Genomic DNA, 10835 nt, shown 5'->3' on the forward strand with positions numbered 1-10835 from the left:
CCAAGTAACCAGGCTGTTTTCAACTATGTTGGGATGCCACTTTTGGAAACTGATAATATTATATATTTTTAGAGATATTTTCCTTATTAACAATGATCTGCAATTGGTTATAGAAAACTAAATTTGTCCTCTTTAGTCTAACTCATGGTCAAGAATAACCAATTTTGAGCTCTGCATCTCCCCTGCCTGTTGTTCAGTCTGTTCTTAGCCAGAGGAGATCAGCAGCTCCCTTATTAGTGCTTAATGTCAGCATGGGACGTGAGGTGCTGTGATGAGGAGATAGGAACAGGGCATACGGGTCAGGGCCTGTGGCAAAGGAGAACATATCTCAGTATGGCTGGAGTAAATTTCTGATGAGCAGCCTGCAGACCAAATGCAGATATTTGCATCTTTATAACAGAGGAATAGTTGGCCCAAAAATTATTTTTATCCAGCCTCCGCCCACCTCATTCATGCAGCTGAGAAGAGGAGCCCTCTGACTTTATACAGTTTTAGGCTAATAATCTCTTTGGATGTGCTATAGAGCGCATTTATTTATTTATTTTTTTCATTTGGGATTTCATCAAGTCCTTTACGCAAGATTTCTAAGCCATGAACCAAGCCAACCAGCTCCAAGGTGAATCACATTACAAACTTTGATTTGAAGTGAAAAATATTTGAAAATCGGACAAAATAATTACAGTAAATGACCGTGACTTTCATCAAGGAATTAATTACAATACCATTAAGAATTGTGAATTAAATCATTGAATTGAACCAAAATGAATCCTATTACTTATAAGTTGTTGATAATAAGAATAGGAACAAAATACGTTAATTGTATTGGAAAATGTTAAGTTATACAAATATACATTATAAGTTGTTTGAGAAGATTACTGTAGCTGACCGACTCATTTGCATCATTCGCAGTGCATCACTGGAGTGGGGGAGGTTTATTTGCTGCTAGTTTCTGATTGGTGGATCTTTTCTCTTCAGCAACAAGGTAGCTCTTAACCAGAAATTGCACTGTTAAACATGTCATTGTTTGTTTTTTTCAAGAAAGTGAAATAATGCAGACTGATGGTTCAGCAGGGACATACACCATCGATTGACAACCTCAGACCTTACCGGAGGTCTGCATTTAAATGTTTATGAGTTATCATTAAAAATGTATTAATTTATGGAGAAAATGAATGGAATTTTTACTTCTAGACCTAGACTGTTGTGCTTTATTAAGGATATGGCCCTACAGTCACAATAACAAAAATGTAATGACTGTGCCCAATTTTAGATGCAACAAAGAAAGCTGAATAATAGTTTTAGAGAGGCCGTTGTTTGTGTTTTTTTTTTTCATATTTTCCATTAATTTGAAATTGCTTTAAAAGAATACATGGGTAGTTGACATGAATATTCAATACTTATTAATACTAATTAATAATATGAATTAATTGACTTATGTATATGGCATATTTAAACTTTATACATATATATTTATACTAAAAAATTATTTTTCACACTGCAGGTCAATTAAATTAAAATATATGCTTTACACAAATATATACATTTTATCCTAAAGTCCTGACAATGTAAAATAAAGTTTAAGGACATGATATATGTCTACTACACAAACAATAACTTAACAAGAGAGTGTCCAGAGACCCAAATGCATGCTTTTGTTTTCATCTTATATTTGTCCCTGGCCAATTAACTAAGTGGTAGAGAGTGTGTACATGTGTGCTGTATTGGTTCAGCGCTTCAACCTTGTCTTTATCAAGGCAGACATATGCAACACTGACAAAGAGAATAAACAATCCAGTGCATATACTTAACAAATCCACTGTGTATTCAACAAAATTTGTGAACCAGTACAACAGCAGGCTCAGCCAAAATCAGCAGCATAATTTCCAACGTGCACGCCTGTTTATTGGAGGAAAGGATATTCCTTATTCTTTTCTATAGAGATCTTTGCCAGTAAGTGTTTTCATTCTGCATAATTTACAACATTTCTCCCTGCTTTTCTTTTTTCTCCTACTTCTTAAAACAATATGTCAAAATATGCATCTGGAGTTAATACTGCCCTTGAAAAAGGCAATCTATTTATTTTAAAATCAGCTTTTCCATTTGTTATGTAGTTCAACTTCAGTAAACATGGATCTTTTTGTTTTATTACTTCAGGCACATCAGCTTTTCTATTGATAATGCAAATGAAAATGTTGACTGATCTCAGCAGATTACTGTTTGATTACTGGATGTGACTTTTAAACATTCTGCAGGTAATTCGACACGTTTTCAGGTAATATCACAATGGTTCTGGAAATGTATCCATTATTATTTGTACTGATGTCATATGTACTTTAAAATAACTGTTTTGCACCAAGAAAGGATTCAGAAGGACACAACGATCCTGTTGCTAACCACTGAAGACTATACGATTCTGGAATGACACCTTTGATGTGATAATGTCACGAAACAGCAAAAAAAGTGAACCAAGGTTACCTACAGTAGAGTTAAGAACTGCCTGAACACAGACAACTGACAGGCTTCGGTAAGATCATTATCCATAATTCAGAGTCTCTCTTTTCTTCACACAACAAAAGCTCGACTTTGGCTGTGCATCTGAGCGCTTCTCCTGAAGGAGTAATGGCGATATATTGTTCCCTGTGCCATTAATGGGAATATCTCGGCAAAAAACATTGGCAACCATTACAACCATGTACTATTAAATGGGAAAAACACTGCATTTTGGTATTTGGCTGCATGAGGACATTCATTAGTCAGATTCAATAGAATGGAGAGTCTCCACTATGCACACAAAGCAAAACATGAACATGTTAGCACGCTAAAGGTGAAATACTTCAAGGTAGTATAGCACAGTGAACATGAATGGTACATACGTCAATGGTACAGCTTCGGAGAATCCTGAAGGTCACACCATTGTGTAAATATAAATCAGTCTTTGAGATTTTATGGCATGAAATTCACTCCGATAACAAGCAAAAGTTTTATGAATAATATAATCTGAGTTGTAGCATCACAAAGAAAATTCTTAAAATAAAGATAAAATCTAATAACATTCAAAACAATTGTGACCAACCCCATCATATGAAACATATTTTCAGTTTTGTGCACTTAAAAATGAAAGCGTTAAAATCCTTGGCATCAAACTAATTTAAGTTTGTGGGCTGGACTGGACTAAGCCCCATCTTAAGAGGACTGAAAAATAAGAAAATAAAATAAAAATAAGATTTTTTTTTATATCATGTATGCACTGCAATCAAAGTAATGTATTACAAAAAAAACCTGTGTTACAAATGTGTATCTTTAACTTTGCCTTCACATTATCAAAAAATAAAACAAATTAAAGATCTGGCGACATGAGCGACAGTGACCTCTGGCAACTAGATGTCGATGTGGCAAGCGACGCAAAGTTGAGAAAAGTTCAAATGTATAGCTTTAAAACTATTCAGACGCTGCATGTGTATATTTGGCGTAACTCATAAATTAATGAGTCATTTGGAGCGATTCATGAAAAGAACATGCTTGTAAGAGTCAGTTGTTGGTGAATAGGAGTACACACTGTTTTTGAGCAAACACAACACAATAGAAAGGCAAGTTTTTTTCTGCCGTGACATCATTATGTCATTATGTCATATTTAAATGGGGAAAATCACTTAGTACACCCTTAAAAACATTTAAATGGTAATCTAGTATGATTTCTTTATTATTATTAAAATCTAGTTCAAATATTTATAGTGCTTTCATTACCGACAAATTGTTGGTGAAACAGCCTGGAATGCTGCACATGTTTGCATTAATGGTTTACATTACTTATAGCCTAGATTACTTCACAAATTAATTATGCCACTGAGCTTCATGTGGCAAATGCTTACAAATAAAAATATTCCCTGGCACGGACCTATCCCTGGGGCTGAGGCAGGTGTATGACTGAAGATTATTCTTGCCATTTTCCAAGTTTTTCACACCTCTCCAGAATACAAAACTCAGTCACAGAGATCCAAATATACAATAAAATATATTGCTGTGTATCATTCTCTCTCTGTCTCAGAGGCATACAAACACACACACACACACACACACACACACACTGACACCATCAGCAGCATTGCTGAAGCATATTTTCTCTGGCAGTGGGGAAATAGACTTCTTTTGCAGCATGGCCAAGATAAACTAAAGATGTAATGCATTATTTAGACCTGCGGCATGCCCTTTCCAGCAGTAGATAAGCAAGAAGTGTAAACACCAGACACTGTGGATGTAATTTCTATGGATGGACACGCACATACAGACACACACTCATAATTTTTAATAACAATGCAGTTTCCTCACATTTGGATCAGGGTTAGGACTGTACAATTGAATCTTACGCATAAACTACACATCTCAACAGAGTAACTACTTTAATACTCAATTTGGCAGCCATATTTAAAGAACAAGGCATACCATTTCTCCCACTTAAACATACTGCCCCAATGCCAGACAACACACAACGTGGCTCAGCTGGTGATGGCAATTAAAGACATTTATATTTACAATCTGCTTTCTATCAATGCCTTAATGCCTTTCATCTTTGCTGCAGCACATGATATAGAAACACCATTGTAAATATCTTAGAAAAAGTACAATATTCTGGTTGCTCCTCTTTATTTCAGTGCTTTTATCTGCTGTGCAATTAGTCAGACAGATTACTTCGTTCATGGCTAAAGCAAACCAACAGAACTAAAGAAAGTGCCGCAAGACGAGGCACTTCAGTCAAAGATGTCTTTCCAATGTGTGTATACATAGAAAAACAATTGAAAAGCAGTGCACAGCCAACTCGTCCATTTGCACTTGTCTGTGAGTCCGAGTGCATAAGCAAATCATTTTGTTGCATAGGCCTATTTTTATTTATTTTTTTAATTACAAACCCAAAGTTTTACTTCAAAAACTGACTTGGGTCGGATAGCAGACATCAAACCCTGAACCAACTAACCCCTTACACCGAACTAACCCTAAACTACCCCAAACCCTGACTCTAACCCTAAGGAACTTGTTCTGCCCTGTGTGTGCAACAGACAAGAATGATAGCTTGTTGGAAAAGTGTGCTATTACTAATATCAGTTTTACAATTTCAACTTAAAGACTCATATTGAAGGGAGGATTCAGCCAAATCTGGGGACTAGAATATCATAGGGACTTGTGGATGGACTCTTTTGACTTGGCTGGTAAGCAACATTATCACACGGGTAGTCTGCATCTTGCTTTTTAGAGTTTCATTACCATAGGATAGACCACATTATGCTATCTCACTGACATGCCAATGGCCCATCAGACATTTTTCCCTTGTGGTGTGACTGGAAGCACGTTGCATCAGCGAGAGGTTGCAATTTTTTGTCTAACATCACATTTTTAATTCACTGACAATTAGGTTTAGGTTTGGGATTTTGGGTTGGGTGGTACAGATTATAAAATATGCATTCCTCTTCACTGTATTACTGCCTGTACAGCTGAAACCATATTGCTTTCCATCTCATTTCACCCGGAAAATGAAGCTCCCACGTGACCATACACCCAACAACATTTACCACTTTGGCCACTAAGGGCAGTGTTTTGAATTTCAGTAAGCACAGACCAATTTTAGCTAAAGAAAGCTCAACCTACTGAAATCATTCTGAAGCAACCACCCATGGAACCCAATGAACCACACATTCGACACACTAAAAACATACCAGCACCCAGAGAACCATCTGAACACACTAGCATTGTGGACTGCAGAAAATGGCATGATCAAATGATTATTTTTAGTTACACCTAATGGTAGAATTTAATGACCTTGCATCAGGTTTCAGTAAGTGAGAACTGTACAGTAAGTCCTGGTTCATATATATACATAAATGGCCCAAATAAAGTACCCCAGATTTAGTAGATTCTTTAAATCATGCTGAAATTCTTCAGTGAGATGCATTTGTGATAAGAACATTAACTCAAAATGTAAACATCCTGTGTGTTGTACAAGTAATCAAATCCCCTTTTTTAAATCAGAGGTCACCTGAGATTAGCACCCTCTCTGCCTTCTATCAATTCATCCCTCTGATCATCAGTTCTAAGACATCCCACAACGAGAATTCAATCAGCTAATGAACACCTTACCGATGTCTCTAAAGTTCCCCTCTGCTTTATCTTGTTAATTTGACCAAAGTTGGATGTCTACAAAGTGAAAAATTACATTCCGGGTCAAGGACTTCAAGGATGGTCAAGTTAATGAATGGCCACCAGATGTCCGTTATTAGGCTAATGTAGTCCTCCTTGCCTCTCCGGAGTCTCTCTGGGGGCATGGCAGTCCTCACTAGTGGAGCACTGTCATAGATAAGACTAAAACTATTCGAGCAGAACAAAGCTGCAAAAAACTATTGCCCAAATATATTCTTACTAACCTATACCGCACTACAGTGCACATCACAACTTTCTCACTGTTTTTGAAATGACAGATCTGGATTGTGTACCCTACACATTGAGGTCTGACCTCCCACCTCTGTTAGAGTGACTGTAAGTGGCATAAACAGAGGTTCCAAGCTTATTCAGTTTGGAGAGTCACTTTCTGCAGCACTGTTATAAAGTACATCAGTTTATGCAGGATTCAACTTTCTTTTAATTAATATTGAATAATGAGCCATCATTAGTACAGTTCATGCACTTTATGAATCTTTACAAGCACCAAGGTTAGAGATGCTAGAGAAACTCAAAATGCCACACTACAACAAAATAAATAAATAAATAAAAATAAAACTGGAAGAAAGTAGAAAAGAGACAGCTCTTGCCTATCTTCAGTCACTTCTGGCAATGTAGGTTTGTTGTCTAATAAAATAGCTCTTCGCATTGTACATGTGCCAACAGGAATACAAATACTGCAGTCTTTCATGTGTTTTATACACAGAAATAATACTCTGACTGTGTAGTGTGTCTCAATGGATTTTGCATTGTGCAAAGATGATCAAAAGTGGCATCAAAAAAGAAGTGGACTTGCTGTTTTTGTAAACAACATATTGGGCAATCTGGGAAAGATGAGATCTTTCTTACTGTATCAAACATATTGATAAAATACGTATTATTGTACACATTGTTTAGTACACTAGGTCAAGGATGGAGACAAAAAGAAAGGAGATGATATTAATCATACTCCCATAAAGGAAAACAGGAAACTAAAGAAACAGAATTTCAAAATAAAAGCCATGGAAGACACACAATTAAAGACAACACAATGAAAGAATAACAAATCCATTGCATGAGAACATAAAATTATTGTTTTGAAATCTAAATAGGGGTTATATATCTTGAAAAAGATGAAAATTTGAGAATTCAGACACAATGCAGCCCAAATTAGCCCTATGTTTCCAAAGGAGCTTAACTGAGAGTAACATCAAGTGCTTCTTTTCAAGTCAAATACTTCACAAAAAGCAAGGAAACAATATTGTGGTTTAAACTCATTAAAAATTATATTTTTCAGGGACTAAAAACGGTTCAAAAAACGAAAACAAAAACAAACACAATTTTTTGTAGAACGTAAATGAAAATGGGAACAAAGTAATTTTCAATTGTTCCGCAGTGAATACATTATTTTTAAATGATGGTAACTGTTATAACCGATTAATTTCGCTCCGATATTTGTTTCATAAAACCAAATGCCAAAGGGTTTATCACAGTAAAATTTTTGGAACTATACCACTTCATGTTGCCTGAAAAAAATGAAACGTGCTTTGATCCTGAGGGAAACTTCTCCTTCCATATACAAGGAAAACATTATTAGAGGTAAAAAAGTATATTTCTCTTTTTTTCTTCAAGTCTTCAATGATGTATTGTTAGATATGATGCACTAATACAGATTTGATGCTGCAGAGTATTGACTGAGAAGCAGATCTGTAATTAAAATTATACTTAACTGTTAATTAACTGCTTGTTATGATTTCTATGAATATATAATATTCTATCCACCACACTTGTTTTTCCAGACCAGGTTGCTTGTTTCTCTTTCGAGATCTGGCAGCACTGTAATTGGTATTTCACCCACACCTTAGCACAGAGTACTGTTAATGTTATTACCATTATTTTTATTTTGCTCTATACGGTAACCATTTGTAAAGGAGGCAGCGGAACTTCTTAATCTGAACAAAAAAACACAGTTTTTGCTCAGAACCAACCAATATAAAAAAAAATTATTCATCTTTAGACCCTGATATTTTTAATATAGTATTTTGTTAATAAAAATGCCTACCAAGATCATAATGAGTTTACCCTTGTCCATACGCAATTGGTGGAATTTTGTATTGTCTTGAAGCAGTGTTATGAAAACCTCTGTGGAGAGGGAGAGAATAGCTGATGCCATCACATTTCTGGATGACAAATTAAAGTGGAATATACCTGTAGGCATTACGGAAGAATGCAAGGGATTCAGCACAGCTAGTTTGGTCAGTTTCAAGGAACACTCATTATCTAGGAACCAAATAGAAACAAGCATCTCTCCCATCCCCTACTATGCATAGAAACACCTGCTTGGTAGGGATGCCTCAAGGTTGAGATCATTTATAGCACTGGACTTATACTGTAGTTCTAAAATGTTTAAAGGCCAATGAATAGAGATGTGAGATCTATATGGAACAATTTAGTACATGTATGTCATTGTCTTCACATTGTTTGGAGTGCATTTGTAACCCATTTGTTTTCCATAATATGACATATTTCTGAATGACCTGAAATATTTTGCAAGTGTATTAAGAAGGTAAATGAGGTCAGTTTTTTTTTTCATTTCATGTTGACTTTATGCCTATGAAGACTAAAAAAGACAAGCCAAATATCTAGTGCTTGGACAGAATGGTATTTTGAATCAGATTCTGTGGACTCTCTGATCAAGCAAAGGGCCAAGATCCAGTTTCAGAAGGGAGTGAAAGCATCTATTTTCTCGCTTGTTGATATGTGAACATTAGACAAACTAAAAGGAAGAGTGAAAGATGGCACTCCCCTCCTGAGAGCTTCTGTAGATCAGTGGCAAGATTCTACTAGCTGCAGACAGCAGTTTCCTTTTTAAAAAAAAAAAAAAGGTCTTATCTTATCTGGTTCAAGTGTCAGATAGATGCGAGACTGTCGATGTACGAAACACTCCAAGTGATGGTAAAGATCTGCTGTTGATGGATTCTATCAGATGCTGCTTGTGACTCCATGTGTCTGTGTGCCTCAGCTAAGTTGATGTGTTGTTTAAATGCTTCCTGGCGACTTCTGGATTTATTACAGGCCCTCACAGTTCCTTGTGCCACATTGACATTTTACACCATGAAACCAGGCTGTGAAGTATTAAGGATGACTACACACTACAGAAAGTTCAGATGGAGCTTTTTAAGGATAGGAAAGAGAAAGATGCATTTTGAAGGTGTGGAAACACAACATGATCACACTGGGAATCAACATGTTGCTTCAGAAAGTTCACATACCATGAAATCGACCCCATTTTGCCGGATTACTGACAAGTGGCATACCACATTGATTACTTGAAAAACATTAAAACTACAGCCATGGATGGGCAATTCTGACTGTAATTTTGATTGTATTGAGCAAAATCATATTTATGTCTCTGAATTTCTTAAATAACTCTTATGGAGACATCTACCTTTCAGATACTATCAGATTTCCATTGCCTCTCAAAACCTGTTTACCATAGTGCTCCATTATTGAAAGCAATCTCCTCAGCAGATCATAGCATAATATTAAAAATACCAAGGAAAGCAAAGGTACAGACTGAATCTACATGAGACAAACACAAAATCTGGTGCATTTCATTAAATGTCAAAGATGGTTTAGTCTTGAAGGAGGCTGGTATGAGCAGCTTCTTTTACAGATGCATGTCACCTGTGATGTGGTTAAATCCGTCTTGCTTTAGTTCCCAGTGTTCCCTCTATCAGAGAAGAGTTCTCTTGTCTTATTTCTCTAAATTTGTATCTGCAGATGAGTGTTTACCTCAAGTCAAGGGCCGTGAATAGGGATAAGGGGCTCCAGTCTTCTGCCGCATTCACGACTTTGCTGTAAATCAATCCTCGTTCGCACAAGATTTCTTCTGGTGGAGGAACAGGAAGGCGTTGCTTTTAGGCGATAGATTGAGTTTCAGCAGACACGTCCAGCACCTCATCACCAACAGAACGACCCCATTGCCTTATTTAGAATGCATTAAGCTCCAAAAGATGGAGATTGGCAACAGTTCACTCTTACACAAATAATTACATAAGTTGATAGTTCTCTCTCCAAAGGCATGCATGAATGCACAAGTTTGCCAACTATAAAGCCTGAAGCATTTTTATTTTAAATACATTTTATTTATTTTTTGGAACGAACTGAAGTACAAAGGTCAATAAGAAACTGAACTTTTGCATTGTGCTTAAAGTGTTATTCGTTGCAATTCTACCATAGCACTACAACCACTGTATGGTGGTTAATATAAGAATAAAGGTGACAAGTTCAAAAATCTTGAGTCCACAGTAAAAAGCTGTATATTTTAAACCTGGAAGTAAAAAGTTTTAAAAGTGAAAGTTTTAGGATTTTGAAAAAAATAAATAAATAATAGCTTACATTTCTGCACTATTTCTAGGTCACTAATCAAATATACAAATTTGCATGAATTGTAAACAAATATAAACTCATTTGTACAAAAAGGTTCCTTGCTTCCACTGACGCAAACAAGATGATCTTTGGAGCATTCTCAAATCATGCTGGATAAAATTTATCGTCAGGTTTTGCACTTACTTGTGGAGTCCATGCAAGCTGTGTGTATGCTGTTATTAAAATAAAAGGGAGACTAATCAAATTCCAAGAAATAGTGA

The sequence above is a fragment of the Xyrauchen texanus genome, chromosome 42, assembly GCF_025860055.1.
Source record: "Xyrauchen texanus isolate HMW12.3.18 chromosome 42, RBS_HiC_50CHRs, whole genome shotgun sequence".
Taxonomy (NCBI): Eukaryota; Metazoa; Chordata; class Actinopteri; order Cypriniformes; family Catostomidae; genus Xyrauchen; species Xyrauchen texanus.